General features: G+C 42.9%; 1 long non-coding RNA gene across 4 annotated transcripts; it reads left to right on the top strand.

The window, feature by feature from the left end:
• Positions 1–7,053: 7,053 nt before the first annotated feature.
• Positions 7,054–11,222, top strand: LOC105452283. Of its 4 annotated transcripts, XR_974719.1 has the most exons (6): positions 7,054–7,418; positions 7,894–8,068; positions 8,196–8,763; positions 8,850–8,940; positions 10,794–11,048; positions 11,119–11,222. It is a non-coding gene; the product is annotated as an uncharacterized LOC105452283 (long non-coding RNA). The 4 variants fall into 4 exon arrangements; XR_974717.1 differs by having other exon boundaries at positions 10,794–11,222; XR_974718.1 differs by lacking the exons at positions 10,794–11,048; positions 11,119–11,222 and having other exon boundaries at positions 8,196–8,773; positions 8,850–10,573.
• Positions 11,223–21,216: the final 9,994 nt, after the last annotated feature.

Below are 21,216 nucleotides of genomic sequence, written 5' to 3' on the forward strand. Positions count from 1 at the left end.
GAATAGGGAAATTTCGAAATTAATTACTTTCGAGTTAATTGATAGGAAAACAATTTTATGCCGACATTGTACACGTAATAACATTTGTCTGAAATAATCATGTGACACAGATTGATATTATTATGCAAACTAAATATACCGACGAATGCATCGTCGTACATACGTATAATACATGTTGGACTTCATCTAGCACAATCGAGTTTGACGTCATCTGCCAGCCGCCTCGAGACAATGCGCATCACTTTATATCAAGAGAGTGTCAGCGAATTTCGAGGTGGATGAATCTGCAGCTGCATCACGAAACGGTTTATTGTCGTTATTATTATCAACGGTGTCCTGCTTGTGACAGGGATTCGTAACTCGCATATATGGCAGCATACCCCAGTAATTAAATTTAACACGGCGTACCTGATGGAGTTATCAAAATCGGAGATTAATCTATTAGATTTTCGTGAAAATGTAAACTCCACACAGTGTTTCACACATCGCTCACTTTCAGATAGTAAAAATTCATGAATGTAAAAAAAAAACTAAACGAGTTGCGACTGCTGGATAATGAAAGTTAAACGAGTGGCACGCGTACTCTAAAAATTGATCGCATCCAGATTATGGCTGTTATACGCGAAAAGACTCGTTGGTATTGTTCGCGATAATTTCATTTACACCGACGTACAAATTTCAGCGAGCACGTAGTAAAACTGCCTTGTCCCCGTGGCATAATCTCGGGGCGCGTGAAGTGAAATTTACACGAACACGTCTTGCAACTTCGCGCGCGAGTAATGCGTATCAAAACTTCACGAGACGAAAAGTTCGAAGCGGTGGTATTAAGGACGCCACACTGTGTCACACACCACGCTTCAAACTACTTATTAGTTTAAATTACTGACACGCCGTATAATGAAAACGTTTCGACCACACAAGCATATGTTTTACGATTTAATAGCAAGTATCCCACCTCTCCGTGATTTATAGAATATTGCTCTACCGTTCGAATTATCTCCCTGTTATCTCCCTAAATAGACTTCATTAAATATAAAACTTGTTTACGGATATGTGATGTAAATTTCAAGCTGGAACAGTAAAAAAAATGTTAAATGATAATTATTCGTTCAATACTCTCACGCGTGAGCATTAAAAGATTAAAATTTTAAGCTCGGTAATGGAACTGCATTAGAATGCATAGGGGGATATTTTACATTTTATCATTAATATCGTAAGAATTTGGCTCGCAAAATAATGATTCGTAATGCAATTAATTCTATTATTTAAAAATCGCAAAGTTCTGGTTGATAATTTAAATGTCACGGTACCATTAGCAGTATCGAATTAAAAATTTTGCTGTTAAGGATGTATAGTACGTACAATAGTAGCAAAAAGTTAAAAGAATTTGATTTTGACGAATATGCTCTTCTCATATAGTTTGAGTAATAAAGATTGTGCAGAATCTTATCATTTATTCAGAACTAGAGCGTAGAAATGCTTTTGTTGCTTATTTTCTGAGAATTTTCGAATTTTTGAGAATCTTTTGGCAGTGACGGTACCCCAAATCGGCCAAATCCAACCTAAAAATCCAAATTAAGCTGGTTTTATCGCTCAACGCCAACTCGATAGTGTGACATTATCACATAAACGTCACACAATCGCATATGTACAATTTATACGAAATGTTTTTATTGAATTACACTTGTTTTTATTGAATTGTTAATCATATGGAGGGACTAACTTTTGACTGGAACTTGCCCGATAAAACCATCTTAAAATCCTTATAACTTTGGATTGCTTTAGTGAATCGACTACGGCTTTTGTCATATAAGTCTCCGAACATATATATAAATAATCTGTAAAATTTTTGTTAAATACTTAATATTTTAGAAATTCTTTATAAAAATTTTTAAAATATTAGGAATTTAACAAAAATTTTACAGATTATTTATATATATGTTCGGAGACTTATGACAAAAGCCGGAGTCGATTCATTGAAGCAATTCAAAATTATAAGGATTTTAATTTGAATTTTTAGGTTGGATTTGGCCGATTTGGGGTTACTGCCCAAAGATTCTCGAAAATTCGAAAATTCTCAGAAAATAAGCAACAGAAGCATTTCTGCGTTCTATTCAAAAGGATTTCTGAATAAATGATAAGATTCTGCACAATCTTTTTACTCCTTATTACTCAAACTATATGAGAAGAGCATATTCGTCAAAATCAAATTCCTTTAACTTTTTGCTACTATTGTACGTACTACACATCCTTAAATTATTTACGGATTTTAATATCCGCAATCGACGGATAAAGAGTATTATCCGAGCCTCGCGGAAGAGAGCTTTTCCCCATTTGATCGATGTCATTTTCCGATCGCGTTTATTTCCGGAAGCATTTTAATCACGGGAGCCCGTTCTTTCGCATGTGTGACGTATGAAAACGACGACGATACATGACGTATCCATATTTCGGCGGAACTCATGCTGGGCGATGTTGCGCGAGATATAAAAAGTGGTTCCGTAGGTTATATTACCTCGGCCTATACCTCGTAGCTGGCTCGTATTCAAAAGCGAAACTAGCTCGAAAAGCCCCCGACGGCCATTAGACGGATCTCGGTGGAGACCGTAACCGCGATTGCGTCTACCTCTAAAACTATCCGTAAACTAATCCTCTTCAAAGGGGCGGGTCTGATGGCAGGAAAACTGCATCAGTCGCCGCGTAGCCACACAGCCCCGTTCGCCGTCCGCGCCGTCGAAAGCAGCTTCCCTTTAATTTTATGTCACCACGCGCGACCGCGCGTTCAATTTACTGCCCGCCAAAAACTTTTTTCCACCATCACTACCGGCCACCGCCGTCACCGCCACTCTACGGCCGCGCATTACTTTCATCTACCCTCTTTCCACCTCCCTCTCCCCCCTCACCTTCCCTTATCATCCCGACTACCGGCTCCATAATCATCTGCCGCCTCTTCCGAGTGAATACGCCGCGGGATTAATTCAGCCCGTTTTATTGCGCGACCCCCTCTAGTATTTACACCCGCGAAAAGGTCGCTGGAATTTGTCCGCTCTTGTCCTCCTGCACAATGCACCGCACATTCGGGGATTGTAATTGTCCACCGGTGGCTCATTCGAATTCTACATTCTTGAGTAGGGTGCTTCCCCGCGAAATGGAAATCGTATCTTTTCACGGGTTACGAGAAAGGACGCAATGTGGCCGATAAAATGCAAACGATATGTTTTTGAAACAATCCGAAAATAAGCACACATTGAAATTTTAACTCGGTTATAATTATAGCGATAAACGGGAGAGAGACATACTCTCTCCCTCTCTCTCTCTCTCTCTCTCTCTCTCTCTTTGCTATTTTACGATAAACGAGATCCCGATTAAACCTTCGTTAATAAATCACACGAATTTTGTTGGTAATATGGATAATCGATTGTCTCAGGGGTTTAATGAGAATCGCACTGCAAACAATATTAGTTAGTAATTCTGAAATAACATGGAGACAACAGTATAGTGATGGAAAAATATCGATGGACGTATATTTCATCATACCGGGAGTATGTTTCATATTTTTTTTTTTTGTTATCATGGGGAGATGGTTAGTAAAAATTTCACTAGAGTTTCCGCAAGGAAAAAAGCAATTGATCAAATCGGGACATTAGCTTGTTAAAACGCTCAACGCGCGCGTATGCTCGTATCCTGGTGAATAATGCAGCCTGGTAATACCGGGCACCGGGATCGCAAGACATATATCGCGCGGGTTTATGCATATTTCTTGAGAAACGAGTCCTTGTTGAGGGCGCGCGCACGTTACGCCTGTCCAATTGCCGTGGGGCATTTTTTACCGGCCCGGAGGGTTCGCGCGCCCGTCCCTTCGCGGGCGTAGGAAGGAAGGAAGAAAGAAACGAGCGGGGGACGCGCGTCGGCGAAGTCCCCGAAGCGGCAGCAGAGAAAATTGGATCGCGGTACCGGCGACGGCAGGTGCCCCTCCCCTCCTCTCCCTTCCCCCCGTCCCTCTCCCCAAAACGATTGCACCGACGTCGGGAGCCATCGCCGGCTTTATTCCAACATTTTGCCGCGTTATTTTATTTAACGCCGCGTCCGACTCTCCTCTGCGATTGAATTATTCAAATTCCGTTCTCCGTTCTTTCCCGGTTACCCGGTTCTCGTCGCAAACCGCGCGCGCGCACGCCTCCCCCTTCCCTCCCGCGCCGCCCTTCCGTCCGCCACGTCTATCCGGAGATTTTCACCCCCTGGCGATTTCCCACCACGTTTTCCGCCTCGCTGCCGCTGTCTATACCGATGCCACATGCTAGTAAAAGGCCCAGTAATAGCGCCGGGGCTCACCGCAGTTCCGACAAATGCCGCTCATGCAACTCGGCAACATCCGAACCGTTGCTGTTCAGAATGGGGGCGTTTGAGCGAAAACCGTTGTAGCCGTATGCACTGCGTAAAACCGTCGATAAACTTTTGCTAGTTTACATTGTTGTTGCTGGGTACACGGCACAGCGGCACGCAATATCGCGCCGAGATTAGTCGTAAGTTTATGGCCCCGAGATAGCACACGCGTTACATCTCTCGCGAATTTTATATACTTATATAATATATCTAAAAAATTTCTGGCCGCTAGATATACCAACTTTATTTTTACTCTCTTGACAAACACACAACCCGATTATAATACATAAAATTTATATTTCGTTATTTCCACTCATTCAACTCCTTAATTTATTAACTTTTTATTAACGAATTATTTAATCGTTTATATCGCACATAAATTTAATTTATTATTAATTTCCAAAAATCGACATTAAAATCTCTGTACATTTTTTGTAGTTTTTCCTGTGTTTCAAAGGAAATACACGACTTCCGTGACGTATGCATCATTCTGCAACTTCATGCTCTTCATTTAAAATTTACGTCATTTGTTTGTTATTTTGCGAATCGCAAGGCATATTAATTTTTCTCACAGAAACGCTATATCTGGAGCCCGTTCATTGCGCTCTTCGGAAGTGATGAAAGCTGTATATTACGACACCGCGCTTTCCGGCGATTCCCGCTCTTGCGGCGACACTCCGGTGAAATGTATCGATATTTGTCACAGCCGTGAAAACAGAAAAAAAAAAATTTTTTTTTCGACCGCACACAACATCGATAAACCACGGTGCTGCGTACCAATCACTAACACCATGCATTCGCCGTTAAAGCCGGACGAACGGATAACATTTCGTTGCATCCTGTTATCTCGCATCCCTTCCGCGCGGAGAGGGAGACGGCCGGGAGGAGCGGAGAGAGAATGTGCAGGAGGGCACGAAGGCTATGCCATCGTAAAAAATCGTATATTTCCCTTGGATACGCAAAACGGACCGTTAGTCATAACGAACCGTCCTGTGGAAGCTTTTCTATGCGCGAATCCGTCTCTGTGTAAATGTTGATTTGTGCATGCGTGCGACGTTACACGAAAGAACGATGCATAAAGGCACTAGAGAGTGGATGCAGCTCTCTCTCTCTCTTTCTCTCTCTCTCTCTCTCTCTCTCTCTCTCGTGCGCGTGCGATATACAATACAAATGCGGCCTTCGCACGCGTTCCGGCCGCATGCACTAAACGCGCGATATATGCACGAGAGAGGAGGCGAGCGCACCTGCGTCCCGCACTTGCTCAACGCACGTGCATTATTTTCGGCCAGCTGATACGTCGAGAAAAGCCGCGCGCGCGCTTTTATCCGCGTATTATACGCGCAACGCGGGCACGGTGTATAGCGCCATCATGAAAATTAGGCGTCGGAATTACGGTCCGCGTAACGCAGCCCGTTCCGACGATACATCAATTTTTCGTAATTCACTCGGCTTTAATCGACCGATAGTAATTCCAGCGAATTGGAAGGCCGAGAGAGAGAGAGAGAGAGAGAGAGCACAAGAGAGAGAGATATATATATATATAGACGAAAAGTCGAGTCAAAATTGAAATTTTTGTTTACTCGGAGATCGATATCCAATTACGACAACTGGGGCAACGCATATGTATTTGGTTGGCGGCATGATTAGATCGCTTTCTGTATCTTCGATCATGAATACATATAGGTGCGGTAATATTGTGCATCATGTACGACAGAGAGATATCGCGTGCATCCTGATAATGTGTATTCTCTAGCATAACTACCGGTGTCAAACAAAAAAAAAAGATTTAATTAACAGCAATCTTCGTTTTCCTCAAGATCAAGAAATCTCTATTAAAGATGCAATGTGTCGATTATACTGAAAATCGTTAAAATGATTATCTAATATTATAATATCGCGGCGAGACATCCAACATCAAATATTAGTGAAATCTATCCTGTAGAAGAATCTCCTGTAGAAGAGGGACTCTTCCGTCGCCTTTCCGTGCGACGATCTTATGGAGACCATCCGACCGCACGGAGCGCTTACTCCGCGGATGATGCGTTGCGCGCTCCGTTTCGCGGAGTTGGCCGGGCAAACAATGACGATGCGGGAGATTTGCGATTCAAATGCGACCGGGACGAGGAGGGGGCACGGAGCGGAAGAAGATTTCTGTCACTCCGGAAGCCACTCACGGGCCGTACCGCAACGGGCGAAAGAGCCGGTGGAACTCACTTGCCATTCTCAGTGCTGACGGCTACACAACAGGGCTCTCCTCTCTCCCTCTCCCTCTCTCTCTCTCTCTCTGCTCTTCCTCCGCGCTACCGCTGTTCCCCATACCGTTTCCTCTCTTTCGTTAACCCTGTCTCCCCTCGTTCTCCACCACCCCCCTCCCCCTGGTCGACTGTCACGGCTTCTGCGGTGCACCGACGTCGCGATCCGGCTGCACGCCCGTGAAACGCGCGTTCGCGACGTCGCGTCTCACCTACGTCAGCGCATACGTCAGCGGGTCGTATTTGCGTTATGTGTTACGCTACGGTTGTGGCACCCCGATCCCGGTGTCGGCATCGTCGGATCTCTGTCACTCTCCCTCTCTTTCTCTCCAACCCTCTTTCTTTCTCTCTTCTTCTTCTTCTTCTCTCTCTCTCTCTCTCTCTCTCTCTCTCTCTCGCTCCCTCTGTGGTCGGAACTGGTCCGGTTTTGATTCCCGGCGAACAATGCAGCCGGCAGCGACACAGAAATGTCCGAAGCGTGTGTGACAACGCTCTGTCACGACGAGACGCCATCGCGAGGTCAGGTTAATACGGCATAATTGTTGTGCACGGACGCGAACGTTGACTACAAGAACCTGCACCAAAGAGTCCAAAGATATATATCTTGCAAAAGAAATGCAGTTGCAGAGGACTTGGAGTTTACACTTACTTGTGACGCGTTTGTGACTTAGCCTTCGTGACCACTTACGCGAAATCTAAACGCGAATCTAAAATTTCCTTCATACTGAAGTAGCTTTAAAACTTTTAACTATACGTATACTCTGTTTCCCGTAAAGAAACGAGGTAATTGAACATTATATGGTTCGCTCGAATCCCATTGTACTTTTAATGATAATATGTATAAGGAAATCTGTACCTTTTTTTTTACTCAATTATAAGGTTAGTTGTACGCAAAGACGTCATTTATCCACATTAATGCGCGGTAACATGCGAAAGAGACGCTTTTTGACGAGAAATTTGTTCTTGAGCATGCAGGAGCATATTACAGCGTTACGCATGGAATATATTATCTTTGACGTGCGGTTGCAATATGCTGACCTCGCGTGCCTGTTGTGACACTGACATTGACTATATTAATAATAATACACATGAAAATGCATTCCATATTTATGTAAATCATAAACGCTATCATGACAGATTGTACGAATTATTTCGATTACAAATTGATTAGAAATTTGTGTGGATATACTGGGCTAAACTAAAAATATATTATATTAATTATTAATTATTATAATATTTTAAAATACTGCTTTATTAGGAGAACGAAATATTAATTAAACTATCAGCAGAACTGAATACGCTCAAATACTAACGTAATATATGAAGAGCAGTCAGAGGTAACACAGAATCTACATTACCTCTAAAAGCAAGATACCTAAAAGCATCTCTCCAAACTTAATATCCAAACCTGAACGTGTACATTTACCTTGCAAGTACATATGGGGAAAGAGATACAAAAATATTTAATTAATAATTAAATTTGATGAAAGGATAAAAAATAAAGAAAATAAAATTTGCATAAATTTCGTTAATTTTAATACTGTTAAATTTCTGTTACAGGTGATGCAGGAAACGTTCCGGAAATATTAAAATGATGCGTGAAGCTGGAAAGTTGGGAAACTCAGGATCTGAATCAAGAGTACAGCCATATCCACAAGCGTTATTTAACGGAGTGTGAACAGCGCGTCTCTCAAGCTGCATCATGCTACCGTTTAATATTAATGAAAATTATTTGCATAAATTTAACGACACTCGGACCGATGTACTGGGCGCTGCCGCTGGTTCATAATCCTGTTGGTTTTTGCTCTCCGTGAAACATCCTCCACGGACTCCAGCCGCATGTATCGTGATAATGGCAACGTCGAACCGGTCCCACCCGTAATAATAATTAAACGAAAGTTAAATGAGAAATCTCAAATTTCACGCACACACAACGTATGCCTGACGATAACGGAAAGTTGTCGGGGCGATGTCGGGACATAGGACGGCCGCGAAACTAGTTTCGAACCTGTCATGCGGTTTGCCTGCGGGTCAATTTCCGTATGCTCCTCATCATCGCGCGAAAATAACGGGAAATTAATATTCGTATTTTTCGGACTTCATCATGTATTCTGAATTCCGATTCTATGTAAGCCAATGTAATACATATTCTTTAGAAAATTTATTTCCCTTGTTCGTCCTATGTAAAATTCATAATTAACTTAATTCTTCCAGAGTCTGAACAAAAATTTGATGGAACTTGTTTGAAGATGTATCGCAAACTTTACTATCGAAGAAATTATGAGAAATTACTTCTCACGAAAAAGTAAGTCCTGCAAAATATATGTTCTTCTGCCAAACTTAATTTTCCAGAAAACTTCAGCCCAATCTCAGTTCGACTACCGACTTTGGGCAATCTCGCTTATCTTGTCGTTGCTATATTCATTCATTACTTTCGCTTGCCACCCGAACCGATAGCAAATAAGTAAAACGGCCATTACGCTGTTTGTTCTAATGAAACTCGTACGGAGGTTTAATTCAAGGAACGTACCAACCGTCTAACACTTTTTCTCGACTGCTAATTTAAAAAAGGGGTGAAAGTAATGAAGCGTCGCGGGACCATTTTGCGTTATTAATGGCCACTTCGTCACGTCGGTAATTTTCCCTCCACCTACAGACACCCTCCTTTTTCCCGTGACCAGGTACCACTCTACATATTGCAAGAGTTTCATTAAATCGCGCGACTAACTGCTGCGTGACCGAGTTTTTAAATTCATCTCGCTCGCCCGGCGGCGCAGACAGTAATTTGCGTAAATGATATTTGAAAATAATTGGATTATTTTTGTCGATAACGAAGATTTATGTTTGCACCACTTTGATTTTGACACACGACAGTTTTCTCTTTTATTGGATGAATTTTATTAAAAATATACACGCACACTCGCTATAAAATATAAAATCTGATATACTTTTACGAGCTTAAAAATTACAAAAGATGTAAAGGTACACATATCCGACGCGAAATTACCTTGGCGAACATTCTCGAATGAGAATTTTTGAAATTTCCACTCTGCAAAGGCTAAGAATACGTCATGCAAAAGATTCTACCGGCTAAGTGCGGCCATTCCTCCCTCCGGTGGATTTTTCTCCATCAGAGCTCAACAGCTCTTGTTATTTGTCGTTAGCGCTTGTTTGTTCGTCGCTCGAAAACCGTTCGCTCGCTGCTGCAACTGTGCGATCTCTTGTCGCGAAAAAAAAACCGTTGTCACGTCCCATTCGCAATTTTCCTCTCCGAGCGCATTGGCCGGTTACGTGCTTCGAGGCTTACGCGTACACAAGCCGATTTGAGCCGTGTGACATGCGAGCGTGTAGCGCAGAAACTAAGCGAGGCTTTACACAGGATGAATGGCTCTATCAATCTATATCCCGTTTTGATAATTGCGGATAAAAACTCTGATCGAATCGATGGCTTTTTATTGAATTTACGTCACAGCTTTACATTCTCAAGCAAGTATCGAACTAATAAGAATATAACGCATATCACTAACGGTTAAAATATTTTTTAAGACGTCATATCGACTTTGTTTTCCTAACTTTGGCTACCATGATGGCTCGTATATCCATTTACGTGTATTTATATTGCCTTTTTTTATTCTGTCGTGCGCAATATTTAGCCATGCAAACAAACAACAACAGTACAGCGAAATATTACTGTCGCAATAAATTTAATTAATACAAATATACCTGAAATTGTTTACTGATTCGATAATTTTTTAATTAGCTTAAAACACAATGAAATCCATAACAAGGACAAAAGTACGAGTAGAATTTAACGAATTTTTGTGATATCATTGGCATGAGATCATACAATTTTACATCCGACGATTTTACATGTATTAATTTTTTTTTTAATATCAATGTGCTTCAAATAGAATAAAACATGACACAATTTATCAATACTCACGAAGTTTAGCATCAGCAGTGCCGCATGCAAAACCGAAATTTTGTCATGGAAATTGTGCAGCAGTTGCCGCGGTTTGCTCGGTCACGAATTCAACGAGATTATTATTCTAAAATGCGTAATCCGAACGCCCGGATGCGGGGTGACGAATTGACGATTTGACGCAGCGAGCACTCGACTCGCTCGCATTTAAAGTACCTAATTCAGCTGTTTGAAAGATGGGCGAGAGGTCGCGAGGTCACACGAGCCAGGAAATTTCTGGATGAACTGCAGGAAGCATCCGGGTCCGTTCGTCAGTCTTATAGAATTTTCCGAAGTTCGCCATTACAGCTTCACTTTGAACGTAAAAATTTTAGGCGTAAAATTTTTATGTTAAGGTCTAAAAAAGATGGGCTCATAAAAAAGTATACAAGGCATAAAACAGGAGACACCGAAATTATTGAATGTATCTCTCTCCATAACGCGATAATAAAGTAAGCGTGCTAATATAAAAAGATAACGAAATATATTTCAATTAAAATGTTTAACGCGATCGTTTTCCAGCTATCATTAAATCAGTTTATTAGCTGGATTTAATTTTACATATTGCGCGTTGCGCCGCGCAAATTGGTTGTATACAGGAAAAAATAAATACCATGTAAAAATATTCCTTGCCGTCAGTTTAATGCAATTTTTAAAGCAAATCAAGACTGATAATTTAACGACAATTACGGACGTGTATCGTAATTCCGATGGGAAATAAAGCGGTATATTCTTGCTGACGATTCTCGGAGGAAGTCGCGAACCGTAAAAAGCTGTAAAAAAAAAAGGAAAATCCAAGAGATGTAACAAGAGAAGCACAGGAATCGTCAGAGCGGAAATAAAACAACTTGTCTTTCTTCGAGCATCGCTTCGTAATTACCGTGCAATTAACTGCACGACAATGGGACTACGTCTCTCAGTCCTCTCAGAACGATCCGCGAAATGAATTAGACGCTTTTGTGCACCGCTAAATTAGGTGGAGGCAGACTGAGGCTAACTGAAATTAAAGAAAGGATTCACCTAAATTTTAAATCTATTGATTAGCTATTACGTGGCCTATCATGTTCACGATTGACGTCAAATAAATTAATGTCGTAAATTAATGTCGTTACATTTTGGATGTGACATCGAGAATATTCAGCGTGGTTATTAGGTGACCTAGTTTTAGACGTCAGTGTGTACATAATTCTCTGGACTTCTATCTGAATTATTCGATTCCAGACGTCTGATATATAATACTAATTAATAGACCTACTCGATTTAATTGATGTCAAATACGTGCGTGCTGTGCATTATACACTAGCTAGCGCTAACTGATGTATAGCGTGACTACTGGCTGACCACGCTTCGCAATAACTACTGCGAGATTGCAGCGTGGGCTCTGCTCGACCACGAATAAACCCCGTGTAGATGGTAGGCAAGAGCAATAATAATATTGCGAATGTGGTGTAACAATCTATAATCAAAGCGAGACAAAATGAGATCACTGCGACATAATTAATGTTTCCGATGATGGATTCGTGAATTATTTCGTAACTTTTGTATGCATCAGCGGGAATACGGATGTATATACGCACGTCGATCGAGATGTGTAATTATAATTTCCGATGGGAAATAAAAAGACACGCTCTTTGCGGATCGTTGGATGGATGTAAAAAAAAACCGTGAAAAAAAAGATGAAAAGCGATATAGGCGTAACGAGGGCGACACAAAAATCGCCAGAGCGGAAATCAAATAATCCGCTTTGATATTTCGAGCATTATTGAGTTACATCGATGATACCATTACCGGATTTATCATGATACAGCCGCGAATAATGCCTGCTCAATAAATAACAGGAAGTGCGTCAGCAATTACACCGTACCGTATTATTTTTCAATCCGCGAACTAATTTTGCGTGAACTTGCTTCCTTAACAGTGACTAGCTCTCACGTAACGTGCAACTCGCATCGAATGTCACAGCGCTGTTTATCTGCGGTGTAAGCTCGCCTTGCTTGTAGGTGCCGAATTAATAGCGAGAGTCTATGTGCGCGCCGCGTCATGCACGCACGTGCATGCCGTCGGGCTTGTCCGTGTCTCTGTGACGCGACGCCACAGAACCACAGACGCGAGAGATTTTGCGTCTGTTTTGATTCTGGTTCCAGTTTGCGGAGTCTTACACCCGTCGTCATCTGCCGCGTGTCTCTCGTGCATCGCTCGCGGGGTTGCGCGTTAACTGCACGCTCCTCTGCGCTTCTGTACGCAAACTTATAAGTCGCATAAACGGTCCATCGGCAGCAGCTGGCAATAATTTCTCGTCGCGAGAGAGGCTATACGTTTGCACAGAGGTGGGAAAGTTTTGAATTTCGGGCTGACGATCTTTCGTTACGGTGGTTGAAATCGTCGTTATATCACGGCGCGAGTTGAATTAAAGTGAGAAATTTGTGCTTACAAATGCTCACACCGCGCGATGCTCTGCGACAGTCCGCTAAATACTCGCTGGGATAATTATCGTTTAACGCATGGAACTACTAATCTCCGAACTACTACGGTGCTGAAATGTAGATTCGTTTTTTCTTTGTTCTTTCTATTCAACGTTTCCGCGAACGTGCGAACAACTTGCCGTCAATGAATCACCGCTCGTTCCGGAAATCGAAGCACGTTTCTCCGAAAGATCTCTTTACGAATCGCGCGACGTGGAGAGTGCTTTGGCAATTATACGCATATACCGTGCGGCGCTCTACTCGCGCGAGTGTTACAATAACGTTAAAGCTGTATGCGCGTTACGTGGCTAACGAAACAAAGTAAAATAATTAGCAGCGTCGGTGGGAATAACGTATCGACGAGGCGCGATTGCCGTGCCGGGGGAGCGCGCGCTCTCACAACGAAAACAATCCTAATTACAGCCACGGGCGGCGGTGTTATACGTGCGCGTACACGTTAACTCCCAATTACGGACGCCCGGGCAGACGTTGACGTACAATTACGCGCCGCCGCCTAATTTAATTGGCCGATTACGATACTCGTCGTACGTCGCCGCTCGCGGACCAACCGCGCGGCGCGCTACCACTGGCGACGCGCGGCTGGCAAACGACGCGCCGTTACTACCGGAATGTGCGAGGGGTGGTTTAACGGCAGGGCAGGCCTATGATTTACAGGCGGAGGATGCGACGCGGATCGTGGCATAATGCGAGCACGCGGTAAAGCTCGATGATCCGCATTAGGCAATAATACCGCGCTCGAGCGCGGAGGAGTTACGGGATCTACCGTAAAACGGACAAATCGCCGTCGCGCCGGGCGATCGCGGGCGTGCAGCCGTCCCGGCGCGGCGCCTGAATTCGCCCGTCTGCGGATCGCCTGCCATGTTAAGTTATGTCGAGAAACCACGGTTGCGGTTTGATTCAATCAAATCGCGACGTGGGCCTCGTCGTATTTCAAATTGGGGCAATTACAGCTCTCGAGACAGTGGCGAGCGGCAAAATTTAGGATGGTAAGGGAGGAGGATGATTTTCATCCCTATACCTCCGTCTCGAGACAATTACGCTCTCTTGATGAAGAAATTGTCGCTTCGTTAGAATTCGTAGCGTAATTGTGATACAATAGGCTTTTATTATATAGCTATATTTATCAATTCCGCACAAATCCTTCTTAAATGGCGAACCAAGTTCCACGGCAGTAAAATAACTCGGGCATTCAATTTATCGGCACTTTCGAGAAAAGCAGGTCGCACCGGGTGCGATATGTACAGAAATAATTTCGCGGTCACGCCCCTCGACACACCCATGCTTTATCGAAAAGTATCCGCGATCCGCGCAATCAAGAAAGTGTGACGGAGACGGGAAATGCTCGTAGATATAAACGAGAATAAAGTGTACAAGGTGTGGACTGGGGAGGCAAGCAGGAGGAAGGGGAGCGGAGGAAGGGAAAGCAGGTCGCGCAGGAAAAAGGGAGGCGCACGACGGAATTTTCCGTAGGGGTGAGCGCGACTATCACGAGGTAGTAAATTCAGCGCCGACTTTTCCCAGGGAAATTATAATTTTCCCTCTCGTAAAGAGCGACTCCGTGACGCTAATGCGAGCGTACATTAGGCGAGAAAAATAGCCCGGGCCGCGGAGACGAGGGAATTTGTATGAAGGCGAGACCGGCCCGCGGGTTAATCGCCAGGAAAATGGCGACAATGGGCACTGCGGCGCGTATTAAGAATCAACGATGCTCGGCGATGGTGAACCAGATCCGGGCAAACGCGATGTCTTCGTTATGCGCCGAGCAAGGGCGCCTTGCGATTCTTAATTTAGCTTAATAGTCTAGCTGTGCTTATCGTGGTCTTCTATGGCGAGTACGCTCTTAAGAGTACGGTCGGGAAGAAGTGGAGAGTAAATGAGTGAATAATATTTTATTACGTTCTAGGATAAAATGTTTTTGAGAAATTTTGAGAAATAAGGAAAAAGAGAGAGAGAGAGAGAAAGAGAGCAAGATAGATATAGATAACGAGAATAGTATTAAAAAGATTTGTTAATCGATTCTATTTTAATAATAAAAGTAATTTTGTTTTTTTTTTAGTGATATGTTACAATTTCTTATTTAACGCGGATAATTATTATACATCTAATTAGTATATTATATAACATTTGAGCTGTGTCAAGAATGCAGCATGTTTTTCTTGAAAGTAGATCTCTTGATAGGTTTTTTTCACAAGTTCGTGTAACTCGCGCTCACAACATCCGCTTTTGCAGTAATAATCCCGCACGATATCGCGTAATTGTCAATCCGCTTTGAATGCAACGCCATAAACAGAGATTGGCGATACCTTCGAAGTTTAGATTAGGTACTACACAATGGTTTTCTTATAATACCGTATGACACGCAGAAGTCGCCACTGAAGAGAGTTAAGCCAATTTGGCTCGGAAAAGTACGTGCTTCGTGCAACGCGAAACATGATCCACTCGAGCTTTAAGTCTCTTTTATGGGATTACCTCAGCGGTTGGCATTGTAACCGTTGTGTTTCGAGTAACCACAAACTTTCATACATACACTCGTTATCCTAGGATCAATAAACTATATCTACCGTCGTCGTCGGAATAATCGGCAGGTAAACGAACATGTAAGTCCATTTGTTCGATCGACGATGATCCACTTGGACTTTGAATCTTTACATTACGGCTCTACGAAACTCCCTGCTGCTTGCCACGCAACAGCGTTATCCTGTTATACGAGGACGAGGTGAAGGAATTATGGTTTACCGCGGTAACGTGAGGATCATTAATCGAACGAGCTACATCACGTGATACTACGTACTATGCGAGAAATCAAGAGTTAGATCATCAAGACCACGTCGGCGGAGATGAGAAATGTTTCGCAGAGATAACCCTCGAACTAATCTATGTCTCTCCAAAGTAACTAGTGAATTATCTATTGTAATTATAATGTACGCGTTAATCTAACATGAGGAAAGGATATATGAGGCAGAAAATGTATAATTATTGAAAGTGTAATTAATAAATTCCTTAATTTAATTTAATTAATTTTAATTTTTGTTGTGCATCAACAAAAATACATACATATTAAAGAAGGACAGAAAGTACACAAAAGGTAAGGCATCAACATTATTGCTGCTATAAAGCCTGTCAGAAAAATTTGGATTTGTATAAACTGAATAGCAAAGCAATATTTTACGTATAATTATTACTGTGTTTACGCTTATAACAATTCAGTATATGCGTGTAAAACACGATGAAAAAGAAGAGAAAAACAAAAAGAAAACAAAAAGAAAAAATTGGATTTGAAATTTAGCGTCATGTTTCGTCCACAGCAAATAATTAATTGTTACGAGAACTTTAAATGAATCGATATCTCGTTTATTTAGCCGACTGTTCGTGCTTTTAATATTCAGACGACGAAATTAATAAAATTTCTCGCAGGCGCGTATACATACATTGCGGAAACGCGGCAGCTGTTAGATAAAATAATACAATAGATCATATATGTAGCTATACAAGTAGCTTTTATCGTCGCCATACGGCACGCTAGGTGATATGAAAGATCGGCAAGAAGAAGCAGCCATTGAACAGAGCACCCTTCGCCTTTCGACTTTTCCATCTCGGACATAATTTTTGGACGCCATGCGTCTCGCTATATACATTGACTTCTTATCTCTTCCGTCCCGGCGACCTCGATGCGAGAGAGGTTTCGAGTGAACGTTACAAAAACTTCTATCCCGGGAGCACATCAGGAATCTATCAGCATCGACGAAGGGCCAGCTGACTTTTTGTCCGACCTTCTCGTATATCCGATCTCCGTGGAATTGCGTCGGGGGATTCTCTTAGGGATGGCGACTCTTAGCCCTCCACGATCGAGGCGAAATCAGGACACGCGAGGAAGTTAACTATCCTTTCAGCGAGGTGTTCCTTTTCTCAAAGAAATCCCGCCGGAAGGATCGGCCGGCGTTTCCTGCAGGATACATTATGGAAGGACGCTTCTTATCGCGACGTTTAACTCTCTTTCGGTCGATACAGCTGCAGACAACGGCAATGTATATATTATGCATGTTTGAGAACAATAATTTGAGCGCGTGGATTTAACGAATATTATAAATTCGAGGATCAATAATTAATCACAGTAGAATGGTAATTGTTAATTGCCGTGTTAATTATTGAAAGTGTAGTTAATAGATTCCATTACGTGTGCAGGATTTGAGATTTAACGCCAGATTTTGTCCATATAGCAAATGAATTAATCATTTCGTGGATACTTTGGACGCATAAATGATCGGCGCTTCTATCGGTACTTCCGTCACTTGACTGACGTGATTCGTACATTTAATATCCGGACGGGATTAATCAGAATAAGATTAATCAGATTGCTCGCGGGTGCATATACCGCTGAGGAAACGGCGAGGGGGAAGGACGATATTGCGGCGGGACAAATCTCGGGTGATCTTCCAGCAGTCTTGACATAATCCGGGCGGAATGCCGAGTGAGCTATGAATTCGCGGGAGAGAAAAGTTTCGTAGCTCGGAATGCCATTTAATCGATTCAACGCGCCCTCGAAGTTCTTTAGACGTCGTCGTCGCGCCGCTCCTCTCCTCCCCTCCTCCCCGGATCTCGTCCCATCATGTGGAATTCGCACTGTAGGAAGTTGGTCCGGATCGAGGAAAGTGTTCCAGATAGAACGTTGAAGAGGGCCGCTCGAAGTTTGACGCGGCAATCGTCGCTTCGGAATGACAAGATTCCGTTCGAATGGAAGAGCAGCGCTGTTGGGATGAGGCTGCCGAGGCGTTTCCAGAAGCGACGGTATAATCGGCGGGACCATTTCCAAAGCATCCCTTCCCCTTCCCCCCAACCCCGTCTCTCTCACCCCGCCTTCCTACCGTTTTACCTAGCGTTAGGGTTTTATCCGCGACGCGATTTCGACGCGCTAATGGATTTAAGCGGCGAGTAACAGCGAGTAAGCCGCATTCGGCGCGAAGCGCGAGCGGAAAGTTACGCGATTTTACCCCACGTCGATTCTTCAACGCGGCTGCATTCGACGAAAAGTACCTCGTCGGCATTACAACCGCGCGATTTTTTTTTTACTACGCCCACGGAAAATAAAGCTCTCCACAGAAGAACTCGGTCGTTAATCTCCCGAGGAATTGTTATCCCGCGCGGGAAAATGTATTTCCTTGTCCGTAATGCGAGCGAATTGTTAGCGCGAGTTAAAGTGGAGGTATAAGATCCGCCACCCGCAGAGAGGTAGCAGTGCAATTATACTCTGATTACTTTGGATATCATCGACGCAAGAAACTAACAGTGAAACCCGCCGAGCCACCTCTGCAGGCAGGTCGAAACTTTTTAGATCGAAGATCCACAAGCTCGAACGGGAGATGTGGTTTCTGCGAGTGCAGCAGTACGAACGGTATGCTCGTCAGTGAGACCGAAGTGGGGCATGCAGGTAAGAGAAAAACGAGAAAAGGGATAAAGGAAAAGACAGTGCAGGTAAGTTCATAAGAAACGGTTGGAGCAAAAGAGAAAGAGAGAGAGAGAGAGGGTCAATTGGGTACAAGTACTTTCCAATAGCTCTCCATCATACGAGACGGGCCGTTCGTTCTCCGAAGTAAAATATTAGGTTGATTCTAGGAACGGATAGTTAGAGCACAAGTCAAACAATGGAGCACAAAGTGCCGCGGAGTTTCCAAGCTTTTGCGCGAAATTGCTAAGAAGCGGCAGGAGCTGGAAGGGGAAGAGAGGGGAGGCAGGTGAAGGAGAAGAGTGGATGGGGCTCGTGTATGCTCCTACAAAGAATTGGAAGCCTCACGATAACGGTAAAAAGGAACGCTGATACGAGGGGGGAGGGATGGATAGTTAGCTTGCCGCGTAGTCCACTCGAATAGATTTCATTTCCTCGAGCTTTCGGGAGCACGGAACTGCTTCTCCTGCGGTAGCGAGATAGTCGCATACAGGAGGCAGGAGCCGCCATTCGGCATTATGTGTAACGCGGAGAGACCCCTTAGAATCTCCTCCATGTCTGGTACCTAAGTAATTAACTAGCCGACCAACTGCGCCGCGCTCGGGCGAAGATGGAAGGGCGGACGAGGAAGTTAGTTTGGCTTCGGTTTAATATCTTGCGGACGCTCGTCAAAGTTCAGGGCGCTTCGCGTCCCAAGAAACGGACGTCGCCGCCACCGCCGTCGCCGCCGCCGCCGCCGCCATCCTAAACTAGGATGAGCCGCGCTCGCTAATAGCTCGTTCCCTTTAAGAAGCACGTCTCGCGCGCGCCCGGGAGATTACTCGTTCGCCGCATTTTATCCCTTCCGGCTGCGAGCGTTCTATCGAGCTCGCTTCAACGTGCGCCACGCGGATGTGCAACGCTTTTATCATTACGTACTTACGCTTTGATTACAATCTTTCGTCGTTTACGACGCGAATTATCCTTCGAAGCAGACGCTCGGGATTAACTTAGCTGGTCTTTCTAAAAGAGAGTCTCGTGAGGTAACTTTTTTTTCCATCCGAGAACGTGTGTTACTTCATCGTAATTAAACGGCTTTATAAATGCTTTGATAACATGTCTTGACTCAAATACGTCTTTTACTGCCTTCAGCATTAAACTTTCCTCGTAGACAATTTTTAATATCTCACGAAGCGTCTGCAATTTTTTTTACACACATTTTACTGAAAATTCTTTTTTTTAATGTAAATAACGTAAAATCTTAAATTATTCTTTTAATTACTATTTATGTTACAAAATTTATATGAAATTCTAGTGTATAAAACATCTGATTCTTATAATCTTTGGCAGCACAATAAGTTCGGAAATCGCGACAATATTTATGAAGTTTTTCTCACGTTTCGAGGAAATTAAATTGCTTTTCGCGATACCACGGATACAATGCAGCTCATAGATTATCCAAAGACAGCGGGGAGGAAGGTGATTTGCCTGATAACACCACGGGTGGAAGATGCTGCACAAATGGGCCGTGTTCAACGTCATGGGATATTTTGTGCGATGCATTACGACCGCGTTGCTTCTCGCAAAAGAGGAAAAATAAAGAAAATGGCCGTAATCGTGTGGCCCGGGATTTTTATAGCACGGTGCGGGTCTCGTTTACTGCCATTGGTGTCGTAAATAGTATCGAAGTTACAGATAGCCAATAGAGCTATCAGGTCCTAGTCATTGTCCCGGAAGTCAGAGTAGTCTTTTGGTGTTTTATGGCTCTTTTGAAAAGCTCTACAAATATTATTACATAATCTTTAATGTATGTATAATATTGCGACGAAAGAGTAATCTTTACTTGTAGCGATTATAAATTAATTAGGTATCAGCATGATAAACAAAAAGTATTAAAATCGAGTTGAAAAGTCTGTCGGCAGACTTTTCAACTCTTTTAATACTTTTTGTTTATCATACTTATACCGATAATTAATTTGTAATTGCTACAGGTAAAGATTACTATTTATTATTAAAATCGAGTCGTTAAAATCTCTGGATTGTTAAATCGTTTAGTAATAATCAACACAATACATCAATAAAATGGAACGCCGGCGGGTTTGAATGCATCTACATGACTGTGTGAATATCGTACATTTTCGTTTTATGAACTAAATCAACAAGTCAAATTTGTGTACATAAAAATCGGCAATCGGACGGACATTTAGTTTTTCCCGCTGGGAGGTGTACGTGTCAATCGTCAATTCCCATCCCTTTTTTATCAATAATATTTTCACCATAACGGAGAGAAACGTGATTTTGCGCAAAGCGCGACAGCGCAGGCTTTACTAACCGGCTTCGAGCAATCCGCAGATCGGATTATTTTTTACCGTGGCAAAGAAAGCGTCTGACCGGAAAAAAAATAACGCCGAAAATGCGAGATAAAAGCAGGGTAATCATGCATTCTCAAGTGGAAATATCGTTGATGTTTTTCGCTTGTGGCGTTTACTGCATCTGTTAACACGAGACTGCATGTAAACCGAATATAATTTTAGTATGTTTATTTCATACTAAATATAATTTTGTACCAAATGCAATTACAGCCAATGCGAGTAATCATTTGTTTTAAATCCGGAAGATAGGAATTGCGAGGGAAAAATTTTATTTGAATTTGATGAGTTTTCGCTGGAGTTTAACTTCAAAAGCTTTCCAAGCGTTTCTCATTATTAAACATTCATA

Source organism: Wasmannia auropunctata, unplaced genomic scaffold, assembly GCF_000956235.1.
Source record: "Wasmannia auropunctata unplaced genomic scaffold, wasmannia.A_1.0 LD336034.1, whole genome shotgun sequence".
Lineage (NCBI taxonomy): Eukaryota > Metazoa > Arthropoda > Insecta > Hymenoptera > Formicidae > Wasmannia > Wasmannia auropunctata.